General features: G+C 36.6%; 1 protein-coding gene across 19 annotated transcripts in view; it reads left to right on the top strand.

Moving 5' to 3' along the window:
* The window catches only part of SIPA1L1 (signal induced proliferation associated 1 like 1), a 503,209-nt gene that overhangs the window by 325,785 nt on the left and 156,955 nt on the right, over positions 1-20,469 (top strand). For 2 of the 19 annotated variants that reach the window (XM_079911877.1, XM_079911866.1), the window contains one exon: positions 15,558-15,613. The exons of the other annotated variants lie outside the window; for them this stretch is intronic. The gene's annotated coding sequence lies outside the window, so the exon portion shown is untranslated. The remainder of the gene's footprint in view (positions 1-15,557; positions 15,614-20,469) is intronic. 19 annotated transcript variants of the gene reach the window in all.

The following is a 20,469-nucleotide window of genomic DNA, read 5'->3' as shown; positions in this document are numbered from 1 at the left end:
TTTAGTAACGTATTGTTTGCCCTTCATGTGTTTGTGTTTTTTTCCGTTTTTTTCCGTGTAATTCATTTCTAATCTCATAGCATTGTGATCAGAAAAGGTGCTTGATATGATTTCAATTTTCTTAAGTTTACTGAAGCTTGATTTGTGACCCAAGATGTGATCTGTCCTGGAGAATGTTCCATGCACACTTGAGAAGAAAGTGTAATCTGCTGTTTTTGGATTGAATGTCCTATAAATATCAATTAAATCTATCTGGTCTATTGTGTCATTTAAATCCTCTGTTTCCTTATTTATTTTCATTTTGGATGATCTGACCATTGGTGTAAGTGAGGTGTTAAAGTCCCCCACTATTATTGTGTTACTGTCGATTTCCTCTTTTAGAGCTGTTAGCAGTTGCCTTATGTATTGAGGTGCTCCTATGTTGGATGCATATATATTTATAATTGTTATATCTTCTTCTTGGATTGATCCCTTGATCATTTTGTAGTGTCCTTCCTTGTCTCTTGTAACATTCTTTATTTTAAAGTCTATTTTATCTGATATGAGTATTGCTACTCCAGCTTTCTTTTGATTTCCATTTGCATGGAATATCTTTTTCAATCCCCTCACTTTCAGTCTGTATGTGTCCCTAGGTCTGAAGTGGGTCTCTTGTAGACAGCATATATATGGGTCTTATCTTTGTATCCATTCAGCAAGCCTGTGTCTTTTGGTTGGAGCATTTAATCCATTCACATTTAAGGTAATTATTGATATGTATGTTCCTATGACCATTTTCTTAATTGTTTTGGGTTTGTTTTCGTAGGTCCTTTTCTTCTTTTGTGTTTCCCACTTAGAGAAGTTCCTTTAGCATGTGTTGTAGAGCTGGTTTGGTGGTGCTGAATTCTCTTAGCTTTTGCTTGTCTGTAAAGCTTTTGATTTCTCCATCGAATCTGAATGAGATCCTTGCTGGGTAGAGTAATCTTGGTTGTAGGTTCTTCCCTTTCATCACTTCAAGTATATCATGCCACTCCCTTCTGGCTTGTAGAGTTTCTGCTGAGAAATCAGCTGTTAACCTTATGGAAGTTCCCTTGTATGTTATTTGTCTTTTTTCCCTTGCAGCTTTCAATAATTTTTCTTTGTCTTTAATTTTTGCCAGTTGGATTACTAGGTGTCTCGGCGTGTTTCTCCTTGGGTTTATCCTGTATGGGACTTGCTGCGCTTCCTGGACTTGGGTTGCTGTTTCCTTTCCCATGTTAGGGAAGTTTTCGATTATAATCTCTTCAAATATTTTCTCTGGTCCTTTCTCTCTCTTTTCTCCTTCTGGGACCCCTATAATGCGAATGTTGTTGCATTTAATGTTGTCCCAGAGGTCTCTTAGGTTGTCTTCATTTCTTTTCATTCTTTTTTCTTTATTTTGTTCCGCAGCAGTGAATTCCACCATTTTGTCTTCCAGGTCACTTATCCGTTCTTCTGCCTCAGTTATTCTGCTGTTGATTCCTTCTAGTGTAGTTTTCATTTCAGTTATTGTATTGTTCATCTGTTTGTTTGTTCTTTAATTCTTCTAGGTCTTTGTTAAACATTTCTTGCCTCTTCCCGATCTTTGCCTCCATTCTTTTTCTGAGGTCCTGGATCATCTTCACTATCATTATTCTTAATTCTTTTTCTGAAAAGTTGCCTATCTCCACTTCATTTAGTTGTTTTTCTGGGGTTGAATCTTGTTCCTTCATCTGGTACCTAGCCCTCTGCCTTTTCATCTTGTCTCTCTCTCTGTGAATGTGGTTTTTGTTCCACAGGCTGCAGGCTTGTAGTTCTTCTTGCTTCTGCTGTCTGCCCTCTGGTTGATGAGGCTATCTAAGAGGCTTGTGTACTTATCAGCTTTCTTAAAATGTGAACTTAGCACAGGATTGTGAATGAAATATTAAGTAATCAGTCTGTTAATTGAAGGATTTGAGTTTCTAATCTCCTTAGTGGAGATGTTGGAGATTGACAGATGTAGCCTGCTTGAACCAGTCATTTAATATTCATAGGAGATGCACAAGATGCCTCTGGTTGCCCTTTATATTTTTCATGTTGGGTTTTTTATTTGAAATTCATAGCCTCACCCAGTTATAGACTTTGAGCCATGGCCTGTCTCAGTGGAACATTCTATTCAGTACTTTCACACGTACCAAGGATTAATATCAAATTGGTGACAAAAGTTTTTCACCCTCATATTTATGAATGGTAGCATCTTCTGTTAGTTTGTAGCAATATGCACTACTATGTTATTTCTTTTTTTTTTTTAAGATTTTTAGAAATTTCATGTAATTAGTATGTTATTTCTGTTCAGCAAGCGTGGTTTGGAGTGTTCTTATCTTTTGATATTAATTATCAATCCAATTGTGGTTGCACTGTGCTGAAACCTTCAAACAATTTCAGAAAGTTTACATGCGTCATTTCTTTTTAAACAATATTACTGTTTCTTTTTGCATGAATGAGAATATGGTACTGAATTTTAAAGTGGATGACCTTAAAGTAAACTATGGAATTTAAACATCAGAGACTTAAAAATCATTGCAAAGATTAAAAACAACGTTTAAAAACACAAATGCTTTTGTGATATGGGCTAATGAGAAAAGATGGTCTTTTTCTGTTGCATTAATTCTTTAGCTCCTTGTGAGTTACCCCCAGTTTATAACATAAGGAAACAGTCTTTGCATTCTTGAGTAAAACTCTCCACAGGTGACCTTCAGTATAAAGAGCTACAGAGTTCATTAACAAAGATAACAGTTCAAAATTATAACATCCTCTGATTTTATTCTTATAAAAACTTTTCAAGCAACTTTTTGGATGTTTTCTTTCTTGTTCCCCTTACCTGCTGTACCCAGATTACCCTGCTTTTTTTTTTTTTTTTTTTTTTTTTTTTTTGCGGTAAGCAGGCCTCTCTCACTGTTGTGGCCTCTCCCGTTGTGGACCACAGGCTCCGGACGCGCAGGCTCAGCGGCCATGGCTAACGGGCCCAGCCGCTCCGCGGCATGTGGGATCTTCCCGGACCGGGGCACGAACCCATGTCCCCTGCATCGGCAGGCGGACTCTCAACCACTGCGCCACCAGGGAAGCCCTACCCTGCTTTTTACAATATTAAGAATATAAACATAGATGCTGAAAAGTTACCCTCTCCCTTTCTAAGTTTTGATATTGGTACTCTGGATGTATATATATATGTGTACACATCCATGCACATACATGTATATTTACGTGTGTGTATATATGTATGTGTTTGTTAATTTTTCTATGAAATATTTATTTTTTTCCCTTTGGCTTTAAATTTAGTCAACAGATATTTCTAAGTACCTACTGTGTGAAAGGCACAATGCTGGGAGCACAGTGATGATTGGGCAGAGACCCCATCTTCTTAGAATGTGGAGAAAGCCTGGCATTTACAGTAGAGTGGAAAGAGAAAGGTAACCAACACTATCAACATTACCAACCCTAAAATACTACTTGCTGGTGGTATTCTCCCCATCTGTGTATGTGCTGTTGTTATTAGCTCTTTTCCCTCTTTATGCTGTTGAGGTCACATTGCACACATAGTTTTTTAAATTTAAACTTAATATTATATTGTGTTCTCTCATAATTAAAAGCACTAATTTTTGTGAGTATATAATATTTTTGGACATTCCATAATTTATATAGTTTGGGGGCATTGAGGTAGTTTACAGTTCTTTTTTATTGTAAATAATGCCATGATGAACATCTTCTACATAAAATTTTGTCTTTTGGAATATCTCCTTAAGACATTTTCAGGAATAAAATGACTGGGTAAAAGTTTGTAAACCTTATAGAGGCTCTTGATACATATTCCTAAAAGTTCTTTTTTTGAAACTAGTTTTCACTCCTCCCAGTAGCCAATGATCACATTATATGAAAAACAAAAACAACCCCTCCCAAAAAAACCTCTTTTCATTTGTATTTATTTATTGAATAGAAACATTTTTCAAATGTTTAGCTAGTTATCTATTGTTTTCTTTTGTGAATTGCCTATTAATGTTTCTTTTCCCATCTTTCTTTTGGAGTCTTAATATTTTATCTTGACTTACAGTTACAGTGACTCTGTGAATTCAGCATTTTATAGAGTATTATGTATATAATTATCATGTATAGTCAGTACATTAAACCTATGTTGTAGTGTAGTTTTCTTACTAGTTTTTGGTTTACCTTTTAATATATAGATGTTTTAAAGTTTCATGTAACCAAATCTATTAACTTTTTCTTTTGTAATTTCTTTCATTACTTTTACACATGGAAAAACTTCATTTATATATCATATTTTCCTCTGACATTTTATTAAATTTTTAACTAAGTCCTTTTCACTCATTAATTCCATAAGAAAGGAAGTCTGCTGTTGGCAAACCAGGAGGACTTTGCTGCTAAAGATGGCTACTACAGGTTGTGTTTTTGTACTTCTCTGCACAAAGGGGCTACTTAACGCTGTTTGTTCTTCTGACTTCGCTCTGGCACTCAGTACTGGAGTGCCTATGTAACTCATATGACTATGGTTCTGTTAAACTTGGGTCCTTGTGAAAGTACTTCATTAAATATAAAGGATGGAAGTGAGCAAAGTAAAATTAAATTAAACCAGTCATGATTGACTCCTACTCAAGTTCATACTGTGTTTAAGAGGCCCAGAAATGAAAGTTGACTCTTTCCAGGTTGTAACTAATATAAAGAAAGCTACCTCACTTTTCCATGGTAGGAATATTATGGATTGTAATACTAGGCTAGAGTTGACTGCCAAAAAAGAATGTAAAATATTTTTAGCTTATTTTATTATAATAACTACTAATTTTCTAATTTGTACAAGTTCAATTTTTAAAACATATGCAATTCAGTTGAAATGAAAATACTTCCAGCTTGCTGGAAAATGAATACTGCTAAACCGTTGTAGGTAATTCTTAAAAGTATTGGTTTGTGATATGTAAATAAGTTGTCTTTTAGGATTTTTAAACCAAAATCCCACTTTTAGAATTAATATTCTTGATGGCATTCCAGGTGGAATAGGTTAAAAAATATTTTGTTGAATTCAAAGCCTGAGTACTGTATGTTGCTCTTAAATCATGTTTATTTGTTCATTTTCTCTCCCACTAAATGTAAACATTTTTAGGGCAGTAACTTCAGCATGTAGAACAGCGCCTCAGATATTTGTTGAGTAATAGATATTTGTTGAGCGAATATCAGGGTATAGACTGAAAAATAGAGGAAAAAGTAGTGCTTTTGCTTGAGTGCCCAGAATGTACCAGGCATTATACTAGATACTGTTCTTATGACCATATAGAGAGCCTTGCTTTTCTAAAGATGAACCTTTAAAGATTTACCTTTTCTGTTAATTTTCTGGAGACATTATGGGCAATAGATTATAAGGAGACTGCAGAGAACTCCCCACCCAGACATGTGGGGAGCTCCAACATGTTTGAAGGTAGATTTCTGTTCTGAGAGAAGGTACGTCAAGAGCCTCAGTGAACCAGTCATTCCCTATGCTTTCATTTAACCAAGTAATCAGAAGTGTCGTGGATGCTGGTGAAAGCTGCGGATGAGGTCATGTAGGGATTTCCTTGTGAAGGTTTAGTTTGTAAATTCAGATGATCTAAGTCACCTCTCTGTTGAATTTTCTGAAGCATTTTGAATGCATGCAAACTAGCAGCAGCCATAAATATTTCATTTTCTATTCAATCTTAACTGCAACTTTACTTTTTGTAGAGAAAGGCATAGTAAGACAAAAAAGTTTTTATCGTTTTTTTAAATATACACCATTTATAGTTTATTTTTCCCCATGGCAATGGACTCCCCCATGAAAAATTTTATACCAACATTTAAAACATTATAAAAGATTCAAGGTTTTATCAGATAGGGCAGTAATGATCTTATAGAAATATCTGTGTGAAATACTGTGACCTTTTAATTTACGTGATGGGTAAACATAGAGTAATAAAGAGATTTTTTTTTTTTTAAACCAAAGGATTTGGACTTAGTTGCTGATTCATCTCTAGGACACTTTGAATCTGATTCATCTTTACAAACAGAATAAAGAGTTTTCTGCACTTTTTCCTACCAAATGTAAAAGTAATTTTGAATTTCCAAAAGCAAGTTTTCCAACTGTTGAAAAAACAAGTAGCCAACTCCCATTTAAAGTGGGAAAACTATGTAAATTTATTTTTTGTGTGAAGATTCACTTCATTTTCCTGAGCCAGATTTGATGTGGAGAACTTTTTCTTGAATAGTCATTAAAATATGAGCTGAGAGAATGAGACTTCTTCATTAAAATCCAAAATTTATACTTCATATGTACGATTTAAAAATATTTTTTAGTGGACTCGTTTCTATAGGAACTAAATTTAGCGATGCATCTTAAACATCCTCTTGTCATCTCCTATTTATTAATTTGTTTCTTCATCCCTTATTCTACTTACAACCTCTTGTTTAAATGTCTTTGATCAAAATATTGTCTACTTTTGGTAAAAATTAAATAACAAGTATTCGTGAATAAAAATCACATTTACCTATTCAGATTTATTTGCTGTATATGTTAGGAATGTGATCAGCTTCAGACATTAGAAACCCAGTCTAGTGACTTAAGCAAATGGAAAGAAGCAGCCCCAGAAGTCAACACTCCAGGGCTGGTGCATGTGCTGCTTAGGAATGCCACGAGGGACCCTGGATTTTGCCCTTCATTTCCTTGGTATCTTCCCTCAGGCTGGCCTTGGCAGTGCAAGGTACCATTGCTCTTCCAAGCTTCCTGTACTCCCAAGAGGAAGAAGGGGGAGGCAGAAGGTGGTAGGCCAAGGGCTTGCTAGCCCAGTCTGTTGCTTTTTGTCAAGAGAGCTTAAGTTACCCAGCAAGTTGCATGCTGCAGACACCTGCTTCCTTCTCATTGGTCAGAACTACATTAGGTAGTTACCCCTAGACCAGTCACTGGCCAAGGCCGAGGGGCATGAGAGTCCATGACTGCTGTGGAGAATTCCTGATTTCTCCCCTGGGGTAGGGGAAAGAGTACCTGCCAAGGTGCTCCATGACTACCCGAACAAATTGAGAATCTCCTGTTTGGGAAGAATTGGGAGGGAGAAATATGGGGTAGGTAATGGATAGTGTCTGCCTGCCACACCTGCTGGAATGAGTACAGTATGTACCACATGAGTTTAGAAGCCCTGTGCATCCTCAGTTCCCTCAGCTCCTCAGATTTCCTGGAATAAATTACAGATTTTTTTTTCAAAAATTTATTTCAATTATTCTTATTTAGTCATAGCCCATCATTTTCATGAATGACTTAGATGTTAGAACAGCAAATGCTATGTTTTAGAGTCTTCCTTAATATTATGTTGAGAAAAATGGGAATTTAGTCATAATACTCTAAAATTGGATTTTGGAATTAATTTGAAGAATTTGTACTTTTTGAAGTTCTTCTCAGTAGCCATCTAGAAGATTAATTTTGTTTTATTTATGAGTAAAATACCTTGAAGGTGATTCATTTTTAAAATGCACGGATAGTGATCATTTATATGTATATGTGTTTTCTTCCTTTTAAGCTTAACATTGCATTATAAAATGTTTCCCATGTAGTGTATGCCATTTAAAAAAATTGGTGTCTTAATTTACTTAACCATTTTCCAGTTACACATTTGGTTTACTTCCATTTTGTGCTGCTGTTAAAAATGCTGAAATTTATATCTTTATTTATATGGATTAATTTTTAATGTTACAGATTATTTTTTTAGAACCCTCACATTTTAATGGCTTTTAGAAGCATTTAGCTAATTGCATCCCAGTAGCATTGTACTAGAGAATTAGTGTGACCTTTTTTTAAGGTAGTAAGGTGAAACATTTTCTCCCGTATTTCTTTCCCTTGTGAGCCAGCTCTTCCTGTTCTTTTCCAGTTACTTTTCTAAATAACAAAATATATTTTTTACATTGTAAAATGATACATTCTCACTGTACAACATTTGTTAGCCATAGTTGTCACTTCACAAAGAACAAGTTTATTGATTTGTGTAAGCTCTTTATGTAAGTAATTATATATTTTATTCCTAATATATATACTATTGATTTTTCTCAATCTATGTGCCTGATAATATACCAGACCCTGGGAATACTATTGTCAGTATAACAGCTATCATGTCCATGATATCAGAAAAAATAATTGTACTTTGTCTCATTTTTTTCTAATATTTCTGTCATTTCATTTTAGGTCATAGAAAATTATCTAATCTTTAATAATAATCGGTTGTTTTCCTTTTTGGTTGTTTGAAATATGTACCAAAAATAGAAACCATTCTTATAGAAATTTGTATAGAACTTTAAATGCCTACCTTGTATCTATTAAGTGATCTTATGCTTTTGTTCTCATTTAAGTTATTTATGCGGAATACTAATTATATTGCCTAAAATTTCATTTGTATCTGCTGATAACATATGTAAAGTTATTATTATAGTGCTTGGCAAATAATAATCTCTCAATATGTAAAATACAATAGTTTAGTTTTCTTAAATATCTTGAGTGTTGAGACTGAAACCCTATTTAACTTAGGTTTAATTGGATTGGATAACCTGCTGGTTTTTCCTTCATGTTTTGTTTATTATGTGTGTTTCTTCATATACATGCAGAACACACTGTAATTTCTTAGTTTAATTAAGAAATTAAAATTTCTTCAAGTTGGAAAGAATTACCAGCAATCTCTGTATCTCCTATATTTGGGATGTATTTTATTGATAATTTTTCATTTCTTCTTTAGTTTTATCGGTCTTTTCTAGTATTCTACTTAGGCTATTGTGTTTTTAATAGGAAATCATTTATGTCCTTGTTTATCTTTCATTTTCAGATTTTTAAAAATATTCTCTGGTGTATATATCTAATCTCCAATTTTTTTTCTCATTTCTAAGATAGTGTGATTTCTGGGGATATGAAGATTTTATTGTTTTTATCAAAGAATTATGTTTGAGATATATTTATTTATTCTATTAGTATGTTTATTAAATTTTACTTTTTTCTTTATTTCATTAACATTTTTCTGTACTTTTCTGATGTTTTGAGTTGAATTCTCAGTTTATAGTTTATATTAAAAGCCACATATTTACCTCAGTGTATGATTTTGGCTTAATCCACTAGGTGAGAAAGTTTGCTGTTCTATTTTTCAGGATTGTAAATGACTTCTTCTTGTGTTTCAATATGCTCATACACGTAGTTGTTTTGTTTTTATTGAACGCTCCTAAAAATTAAACTTTGATCCAAGAATATAGACTGTGTATTAAAAAAAAATAACATTTTAGGGCTTCCCTGGTGGCGCAGTGGTTGAGAGTCCACCTGCCAATGCAGGGGACGTGGGTTCGTGCCCTGGAAAGATCCCACATGCCGCGGAGCGGCTGGGCCCGTGAGCCATGGCCGCTGAGCCTGCACTTCCGGAGCCTGTGCTCCGCTACGGGAGAGGCCACAACAGTGAGAGGCCCGCGTACCGCAAAAAATATATATATATATATACATTTTAGGTTTTTAAAATACTTTATGTTTGCTCAGTTTTTATATACATACCATGGACAATTAACTAGAAAGTTGATCCCATTTTTAGGGTAGGTATAGAGGTCAGTATAACTTTTATTGGTTTCATTAATTTCATTCTTTGTTTTCTTTTGTCATTGCTGTGTTTGTGCACTGGGTCTGTATGACACTGTGATTGCCTTGCTCCCTTTCTTCCTTCTGCTGAGGCAGGAATGTCCACTTCTCAATTCATGTGTCCCCTGACTGTTTTTTAGAACTGAGACGCCCAGCATTTTTCCCTTTCCTGCTTTATTATCCTTTGTAGCATTTCGCAGCATGTCAAAAATAAATTTTATTTGTTTGTTTACTTATTTATTTATAGTCAGTCTTTCTCCCTAGAATGTAACTTCAAGAAAGGCAGAGAATTTTGTCAATTTTATTCAGCGCCTGGGTGCCAAGAATAATACCTGGTGTACTGTAGACACACTGTTAATAATTTGTCTCATTAATAACTAAATGTGATTGTTTTCAGCTGATTTCTCCTTCTATGTCTCAGTTTTTGCCTTGATTTCATTTGTTAGTACTTGACATAAAATGTCGTATTTTATTACAAATGTTTCTTTTCTTTTCTTTTTTTTTGGCCGTGCTGTACAGTTTGTGGAATCTTAGTTCCCTGACCAGGGAAACCTGCACCCTCAGCAGTGAAAGCTCGCAATCCTAACCATTGGACCACCACGGAATTACCTACAAATATTTCTTTTACCATAACATCTAGCTTGATATTTTTCTTTTAATCTTTTTTTTTTTTTTTTTTTTTTTTTTTGCTGTACGCGGCCTCTCACTGTTGTGGCCTCTCCTGTTGCGGAGCACAGGCTCCGGACACGCAGGCTCAGCGGCCATGGCTCACGGGCTCAGCCGCTCCGTAGCATGTGGGATCTTCCCGGACCGGGGCACGAACCTGTATCCCTTGCATCGGCAGGCGGACTCTCAACCACTGCGCCACCAGGGAAGCCCTCTTTTAATCTTGATACCCAATAATATTGCTTCCTCTGTTTTTTTAAAAATACAGTTTTATTACTATCTCCTTAAAAATTTTTTCTGTCTTTTGGTTTATACATCTTTAGAGTAAGATGTTGGATTTTGTTTTTTTGTTGTATTAACAACTGAGGTTCTTTCAGTAAGTTGAGGTAATTAGCTTTTGCTTTCATACGTATATTACTAAGTTTTCTTTTCTTTTCAAATCTGAGAACCTGTGTGATGGTTTTAAAGCTGTGAATCCTTAAGCATTATAATCAGTTCTTTCTGACGTGTTGATCATGATTTGTTTTCTTTTGTATCTTTATAAGGTTTGGAGTGTAATCCCTGGACAAAACTATTTCTTGTGACCTGTTTATATATTACATCCACATTCTTAATCCCATTGTTACTATTCTTTATGCTTCCATAGTGTGTTTTGATTCATTTCTCTCTGCAATAGCACTTGTTCCTTTTTTACTCAACTACTCTCTCTAAGCTCTGCATCCAGTTCCATCCTATTTTACCCTCCAGATTCAGCTCAACTGTTTTCTCTGTGAAGCCTTCCCTAACTCCCCAGCAAATCTTAGGTATTTGTCTTGTATTCTCTTACTGCACTCCGTGTACATTTCTAGTCACTTTCTTCTTGTAATTGTGATTTTCAGTGTCTTGACATAGTCAGTGCTCAATAAATATTGCTATCTATATTCTTTTCTTCCCTTCTTCTTCCTTAATGCTATTTTCTTTTATAACTTATAATGTAGTTGCACATTTTTCTTCTCTATACTGCAGACCCAGTTTTCTTTGGTTTCACATGAATACATGATTTAATTTTTTGAGTTTTTAAAAAAATACACAGAGGCCTGCTTTGTTTTAGCATGTAATCCACACAGAAATATCAGCAGTATTTCTTCACCTTTCTTATTGTCATCAATTCTTGTCCTTAGTTTTTCTGTCCTCTTCCTCACCCCTTTCTCCACTCAATGTAGCTGTTTACTTTAACTCTAAAATAAGTACTAGTTACTTTTACAGGTTTTTATCAGTACTTTAACATGCTTTAATTCCTCAGTTAAAGGTACCTTTTTTGTTTCCTTTCATCCCCTGAATCATGCCCTCCATTTCTCACTGTAGAAAGAGTACTTGGATTTCACATCAGCAAATTGGCAAAAATGAAAAGTTCTTGGATGGAATGTGGAGAAATGGACCCTCTCATGGAGAACATTGATTCTTTTCTACTTGTTGATAGTTTCTCTTTTGGAGTTTCTATTTGGAAATTTTCATATTTATTCTGTTGTCTTTCACTTTCACAGTAACCCTAATGTCTTTCATTTTTATTTTTCTGACAGCTTTCCTTTCATTTTATTTCTCAGTTTTAGTTTCACTTGTACCACACAACTTTCTCAGTTGGGTCAGGATGTTATTTTTGTCTGTTTTCTTATTAACTCGCTAGGCATCAGGGATCTAGTCTTACAGGAGACTTTTTGAAGTCATTTCCTATATGTGCTCTTAATTATAGAGATACTGAATTTGGTTTTGGGAAGGTGGTGGGTAGGCCTGCCTTATGGTTTTACTGAAGGTTCCATCATTCATTCATTTTGTAACCAAGTCCAAATTAACAGCATTTTTAAAAAGCTCTTGAAAGTATAATCCATCTGTTTTTCCTCCTAAAATCATGCCATAGGGAATACAAGAACACACTCCAAAGTGGACTTCTCCCCATTTGCTTTAGTGAATATGGGGGACTGCAGGGAGTAGAGCCATTTGGGTGGCTAGCTGGCAAGGCCTTTATCGTATCCCAAATAAATTCCCACATGTGGTTAAGACTTATTCCTCCTTTAAATATTCTGGCATATTTTCATGACTTTCTAACTGATCTGTCAGTTACAAAGTCATGTTTACTTTTAATAAAAATTAAAATACCATCAGTTTACTTTTAATAAAAATTATATAGAGTGTATTTTCTTGCATAGTACTTCTAAAATCGTATGTGTTTTTTTGAAAACTATGTAACAAATATTTATAAAGAAGAAAATTCTTCCTCCTAAAAAATCAACTATTTTCATTTTCTCAAAGTCCCTGTGCTTCTGCAGGTATATAAATATGTTTACAAAGTAGAATGTAGCCTTTTTTTTTAACTTAACATTACATTTTAAAATTAAGCCATGCTAACTACTAGCCAACTTGATAAGGCAACAAAAGGAAAAAGTTGTTTTGCAAATAATATGATTGTCTAACTAAAACAATTAAAAAGAACCATCAAACTGATATTAATGCTAATAAGGGTTCAGTAAGATTACTGGATATGAAATATACCAAAAAATCAGTGATTTTTTTAGTACACTAGCAACAGTTTATTAGAAAATGTGATTACATAAATGATCCTAGTCAGAATAAGAAAATATTAAAATGTACCTCATAATAAGGATAACAGAAGGTATGCAACGACCAAGTTCTCATTAATTTATGAATTTGATGCAATTCAAAAATAGAATAAAGCAACAAAGGCAAGAGAGTTTGCCATGAAACATGGCAGAATACTAAAATTAATTGAAGAAGTAGAATTAATGTGGTCAGTAGGATTTATTATAATGCTGTGATATTTGAATTGGTGCTGCACTGGCATACGGATAGAGAATAGACCATTCAAACAGAAGAGAGACTATAAAAAGAGACCTTCTTGGTATGGGAACTTGTTTTTGACCTGTATTACAAATTCGTATGGAAAAAGCAGGCTATTCAAAAAGCAATGGTGGGACAGTGTGGTAAAAATTAAAATTATATTCCTGTAAATAAATTCTGAATGAATTAAAGACATGCATTTTAAAGAGAGACATTTAAACTCTTAAAATATAGGAAAACGTCTGTATAATATTAGAGATTGGGAGGATTGTTTTTTGAACAAGATACAAAAAGCCCAAACTATAAAGGAGAGGAGAGATGAATTTGACTATGTTAAAAATTTTAAATGCGTGTATAAGAAATTATACCTTAAACAAAGGTAAAAGACAACCTATAGAATATTCAGACACATGTCTAATGGAAGATTAATATCCATAGTATATAATGAAATCCTACAAATCAGTAACAAAGAAAACAGGGACCTAGTAGAAAAATGGACAAAACAGAAGTAGATAAGACCAATAAATGAATTAAAATTCTCACTGATTATCAGGTAAATGCCAGTAGAAGCAACAAGGTAACATTTTATGCGATCCTGATAATTTAAAGTAAAAAATATGGCAGCAAATGTTTTATATGTGACTGTTGGATTGTAAAATTGTTACAACCGCTTTGGAGTGTAGTTTGATAGTATCCAATAATGTTGAAGAACGCTCCAACTCAAGGTTTCAGCACTTCCCATTATAGAGTCCTCTAGAGAGACTGACCCATGTTCACAAAGAAGGTGTGAAAGGAATGGCTATTCTGTCTTTGTAATAGCAAAGAACTGGAAATAACCTAGATTTCAAGCAACAAACCCAAGTATATACACGGAATGTAAAGCGTACAGAGGTTATCGTAAAGGATCTGTATCTTTCTGTATCACCATGAGTAAATCTAGAAGACAGTTTTGTGTGAAAAAACAAAGTTGGGAAAGGATGTGTTCCCAATGATACTGTTTAGATTTCATAAATATACAAATACTTGTGGGAAGGGTGCCCAGCATCTTCAGGAGAGAAGTTTCTCTGGAGAGGCTGAGAGAAGAATGGGGTTAGAAGTTGATATTTTCTCTGTATTTATAACATTTTATTTCTTTGTGATCTGAAGCAAATCTGGCAGAACACTGGCATTTATTAAATCCAGATGAGGGGTACTACATATCTCTAAGTTTTTGCATGTTTCAAATATTTCATAATTGAAAGTTTTCAGTTCAGACTAATAACATTGCAGTCCCCAGTTAAACACGCCAGATTGAACACATGCTGCAGTTTTTTTCTTCCCCTCCCAAACCCTACGCCAGTGTTACTAAAGGAATCGAAAAAGATGCAAATATGCAAGGTCGAATATGAGGAAAAGAAATAGAAGCAGATTAGCATTATCAACACTGTTTTGGTCAGCAAAGAGAGATGGATGTATTGTAACTAATTTAGTGATGAGGAGAGAGCTGCATGTGAAGGCCTTTACAGAGAAATTCTAGAAAATTTTGACCCTATACAGTCCAAGAGTTGGAGGCCCCAAGTAGCTGGGAAGATCGCACTGAGAGATTGGTCGTAGGTACATAGTCGGGTCCCTTCCCCAACCGGTGTAGTTGTAAAGGCTCTGGAAGCAGGGACGAATTATTTGAAACATTTTTGGCTGAGTTTGGTTCCCAGAATGCTGGAAGCCAGGCAGGAAATGGAACCATTCTTCTCTAGAGAAAGTGAAGTGTATTCTAAAAATGACCTCTGAGTACTAGCATTTTTGGGTCCCCAGTATAGGGGGAAAACTGTCAGTCTGATTTCAGCAGGAAAGGAATTTATGGAAATAGTGTTTAGTGACTTGCTGAATCACTGGAAAGCCTGTAGAACTAGGTTTGAAAAATAGGCAAGAACAAGGGAGGCCAGCTGGCCAAGACAGCACTCACATCACTCAAGAAGGCCGGCATGGTGCTGCCCCTGAGCACGGGTTGCCCAGTTTTGCATTGTCACCACCAGCACTTTTTTTTTTATAAATTTATTTTTATTTATTTTTGGCTGCATTGGGTCTTCATTGTTGCGTGTGGGCTTTCTCTAGTTGCGGCGAGCGGGGGCTACCCTTCGTTGAGGTGCATGGGCTTTTCATTGCAGTGGCTTCTCTTGTTGTGGAGCACAGGCTCTAGGCACACGGGCCCAGTAGTTGTGGCTTGCGGGCTCTATGGCGCAGGCTCAGTTGTGGCTCATGGGCTTAGTTGCTCTACGGCATGTGGGATCTTCCCGGACCAGGGCTTGAACCCGTGTCCCCTGCATTGGCAGGCAGAGTCTTAACCACTGTGCCACCAGGGAAGTCCCACCACCAGCATTTAAATGAGGGAGCTACTGCACCGTCGCTACTGCTGATGCCACCAGCTTCCATGTAAATGTATTTGCTTCATCCTTGCTCTTTCCAGATGCTGCCTTTCAGTTCAGAGTCCAGGATGTGCACATCTCATTGGCTGAGGAGCAGGTAATGTCTGTGCCCTATCTGTAAGAATAGCTGGTTAACTGACAGTGTGGCACTTTTAGGCTTCTATTGTAGAAGGCAGGTTCTGTATAAGGCAAAGAATTTCCCCAGATATATGAAGGGACTACACAGGTGCTAGGCAGTAATGATTATATTTTCCCCTATGTCCAGTTTCCCCAGGTAAACCAATGGGTCCCCACCCAGTCCCCTTCAGGAAAGTCTACTTAGTAGTCACCAGGCCCTGCCCCCACCCAGGTACTAAATGTAAAAGGATGGCCAGTGATAGCAGACATATGAGGAAAAGCCTTCCATGTGAGAAGGACAGTGCACACAAGAAATGGAAGAAAAGTAAATTGAGAAATTTACTTTTTCATTTCATTTCATTCATTTTCATTGAATATGAAAATAACACTTTTAGGACTTCCCTGGTGGTCCAGAGGTTAAGACTCCACGCTCCCAGTGCAGGGGGCCCAGGTTCGAACCCTGGTCAGGGAACCAGATCCTGCATGCCACAACTAAGAGCCTGCATGCTGCAGCTAAAGAGCCTACATGCCACAACTAAAGATTCTGCATGTGGCAACAAAGATCCCGCATGCTGCAACTAAGACCCAGCACAGCCAAATAATTTTTTTTTAAAAATGAAAGTAGTATTAAAAAAAAGAACACTTTCAAATTAGTTTAATAATAGCAGGGATAAGACAAAAATATCATAGTCATGAAACAAGAACAGATTTTTTTTTTTAATGGAAGAAACAATGAGAGGACACAAATTTTTTTCAAAATTGAGTTCAAGAATAAATAGGGGGCTTCCCTGGTGGCACAGTGGTTGAGAGTCCACCTGCCAATGCAGGGGACACGGGTTCGTGCCCCGGTCTGGGAGGATCCCAGATGCCACGGAGCGGCTGGGCCTGTGAGCCATGGCTGCTGAGCCTGAGTGTCCGGAGCCTGTGCTCTGCAACGGGAGAGGCTACAACAGTGAGAGGCCCGTGTACTGCAAAAAAAAAAAAAAAAAAAAAAGAATAAATAGGAAAAATTAAATAGTCTGGTTTGAAAATAAAGGTCAAAGATTTTCCCAAGTACCTAAATGAAAAAGAAATGGGGGGTGTGAGAGAAGAGATAAGAAACTATTGAGGGAGTACAGTATCCAATAAATAAAACATTTACAAAATGAAAGAAAAAAGGAAGAAAAGGAAATATCAAAACAAATAAATAACATTTCACTTAACTGAAAGAGGTATGTTTTTATGTTGAAAAGGCCTATTGGGTGTCCAATACAAGGACTATAAAAAGACTCGCACAGAGGCCACTCCAGTACTGAAAAGATGATCCTAAAATATTACTGGAAAAGAACTTGTATAAAAGATCAGGAATCAGAATATCATTGGACCTTTCAATTCCAACAGTAGAAGCTAGAAGATAATGAAATAATACCTTAAAAATTCTAGTGGTAAATGTCTTACTACCTAGAATTTTATACCCAGCCAAACCATCAGTCAGATTAAGGCTAGATGTGCCAAGACTCAAAACTTTAACACTTAGGTACTTTTCTTAGGCAGTTGCTGAATGAGGATAGTGGTCCATTAAAATGAGGGAATAAACTAAGAAAGAGAAAGATAATGAGATCTGGGAAGCATGGCATTCATCCCAGGAGAGGAGGGAAGGAAATGTCAGGATGATGATGGTGATGATGTCTTTCTGGAGGTGCCTGTGCAGTAGACCTGGAGATCAGCAGGGCTGGATTGGAGCATGAAGATGGAGAGAAGTCTCCAGGAGAGAGAAATGGAATGGGCACCTGTTACTTTTGACCATGTGAGAAACAAGAATGAGAAAAGTGTTTTTGTTTGTTTGTTTGCTTCTCTTGTTGAATTTAGAAGGAATTAAGGGTACGTATATAGAAACTAAGCAATCGAAAAGAAGCAGTTATTAACTCCAGGAAAAATAAAAGTAAGCAACTGAGCAAATACAGCCGTAGTAATATAAATCCTGATGTATATATGTGATATAACTGTGACATACACTTATACATCTATCCATGCATAGTTACATAAAATAGGGCAAGGGAGGTGGGGAGACACTTACTGGAAGCATGCTTACTTCTCATCTTCCAAAACAGAACTTCAGCAGAGAATATCTAAGATTGATAAATCAAGAAATAGCGCATAAGCATGTTATTTAGGAACATGGAAATACTGGAGGAAACAGTGCTATGAATTGAAAGTGATTGCTCCTGGGAATGGAGAAGATGAAATAAAGCACTACTGTTTGGTTTTGTTTTTTCCTTAAATGCCTGAAGGTACTATTTGCTTTAACGAGTGTATGCATTACTTTGGTAAAAAAAAAAACATAAGTGAAAAGCTAAATAAAGAGCAGAGTAATGAGTATCTTTGTACCACAGGTTTTCCTTCTCACAGATGGTAAAAATCACTTCTCAATGTTTCTTGTACCACTTGTTTTCCTGTTCAGATGTAGTTGACATTCTCTATTAAAGGCTAAGGATCATAAAGTTAAATAAGGTGCAGTCCCTGGCCTGAAACACTTGTGTCTTAGTGGGTGGTGTATCAGGAGACTTTAAAAAATCAAGATGTTCTTTATGATTGCCTTTTGGGGACTAAGAATGTGGGGGGAGTGTTGGGGACTGTAAGAGAAAGAGTGGATGCCCATAGCTCACAGGAATGGGAAATTCACAGGAATGGGAAATTGCTGAAGGAACAATGATTAGAGAGGGCTGGTGGAAGTGTGAGGAGACCTGGGGCTCAGCAGAGGAAAATCCCTTCTGCTGCTGGACAGCCATCCATTTGCAAATGTTGAAAGAGAGAATACGGAGCCCAACAGTATGAATATTTTCTGGTTTACCCACCTTTTTTTAATTCCTGAAACGGTTCTACCAGTTTCCATTGCTTCTACCAACACAAGGATGTCTGTTTTAACTGTAGCACCATTAACAGTGGGAGGACTGACATCCCTAGAATTTTTCCTAATAGGTATAAAATGATGCAGTGTTGTTTTGATTTGTATGTTTTTTGTTGCTTATTACACCCACGATTGTTGTAACACTAGTTAGGCTTTTTCTTGCATTTGTGCTCTGTTGAAACTTTTTTTTTTTTTACTCCAACATATCCATTCTTTTAAACCTATTTTAACAAAAGTTTCATCAAAAAATTTTCAAAATCAGTTACTTTGTCAGAAAACTTCAAACTGACCGTCCCTCGCTTTTTATTCCCAGCACAGCTGGTGTTAGAAGGTAATAATGCAAAGTGAAATCAATTTCTTGAAAGTGGAGAATCCCTCTCTTGTTTTTTAATCACCATAAATTACCTGCAGTCCTCTCAAGGGATGCTGTAAAAAGGTAACGTGTCAGGGGATGGGGCGGAGTGTGGACAAACTTCCTGGAAGAGGCAATACCCAAATGCAGTCTTGAAGGAAAAGAAAGAGTTCAGCAGTAGAAAGAGGGATGGGTAGGACTAAGCACAAAGAAGGAGGGAAGAGAATTGTGTGAGGTTTTCAGCAGAAGTTGCCACCTGGTTTCTCCTGAGGCTCCAGAGTGCATTCAAGGTGCGTTAAAGTACTCGCAGCTGGTTCCCCTTTTTTCCCTTTTACTGGAGCTTCAGGTTCAGAGAGTGCAGAGAGGCTGTGCTGTTAACCAGGGAGATGCATCATGCATTTGGGAAATTCTCTTGCCTTGAGAGCAGAGGGAAGTTATTGTGAGGTTTCGAGCAAGAGAGTTTAAGTGTTGTGCTTGCCTGCGTGCACTTTATAGAAACACCTGCATAGGCAAAGTGATCACATTTTAAAGCGAGTGATAATGCAAACAGGACTACATTTTAAGATCAAACTTACTATGTCCAGTTAGGGGATTTATTTCACTTTGCCACAAAAATGAAAAGGGTGACCAAGAAACAAAAGAAGACTTCCTGCCGCAAGGTTTTATCTTTGAACACTTGGTCAGTTTGCATTTTACTTAACTTTTTTCCCCCTAGTTTGTAAATGAACATTTAAGTGATAATAGGTTTGTAAGATCTCATTTAAAAATCAGAGGTTTGGGGCTTCCCTGGTGGCGCAGTGGTTGAGAGTCCGCCTGCCAATGCAGGGGACGCGGGTTCCTGCCCCGGTCTGGGAAGATCCCACATGCCGCGGAGCGGCTGCGCCTGTGAGCCATGGCCGCTGAGCCTGCGCGTCCGGAGCCTGTGCTCCGCGACGGGAGAGGCCACAGCGGTGAGAGGCCCGCGTACCGCAAAAAAAAAAAAAAAAAAAATCAGAGGTTTGTTTTTTGTTTTTTTTAAGCAGAAGTCTTCTTAGAAGCCCATATGATTTAAATTTATTTATTTATTTATGGCTGTGTTGGGTCTTCGTTTCTGTGCAAGGGTTTTCTCTAGTTGTGGCAAGCAGGGGCCACTCTTCATCGCAGTGTGCAGTCGTCTCTTGTTGCGGAGCACAGGCTCCAGGCACCCAGGCTCAGTAATTGTGGCTCACGGGCCCAGTTGCTCCGCGGCATGTGGGATCTTCCCAGACCAGGGCTCGAACCCGTGTCCCCGGCATTGGCAGGCAGATTCTCAACCACTGCGCCACCAGGGAAGCCCGAAATCAGAGGGTTTTAAGTTTGGAGGCATAGATAAAAATAACTTCATTTGAAGGTTATAATGTTTATGTATATTTGTATATGTACATAATTAGTAAAAGAAAACTAAAATTTTTATATATAGTAAAAAATTTACATAGTAAAAAAAAAAACCTTGGAGGGTTGTGGTGTGCATTGACTTAAAGTTCTTTCATTTGCTTTTGTCTTAATTTTTGTTGACAAGTTGCCAGAAACATTTGTACAGGGCTCCTGCTTTCAGAACCAGGATAAGTATATAAAAGAT

Source organism: Stenella coeruleoalba (genome assembly GCF_951394435.1).
Source record: "Stenella coeruleoalba genome assembly, chromosome: 2".
NCBI classification, from domain to species: domain Eukaryota; kingdom Metazoa; phylum Chordata; class Mammalia; order Artiodactyla; family Delphinidae; genus Stenella; species Stenella coeruleoalba.
Note: the sequence above shows the minus strand (reverse complement) of the source record. Positions and strands in the feature narration are given on the sequence as shown.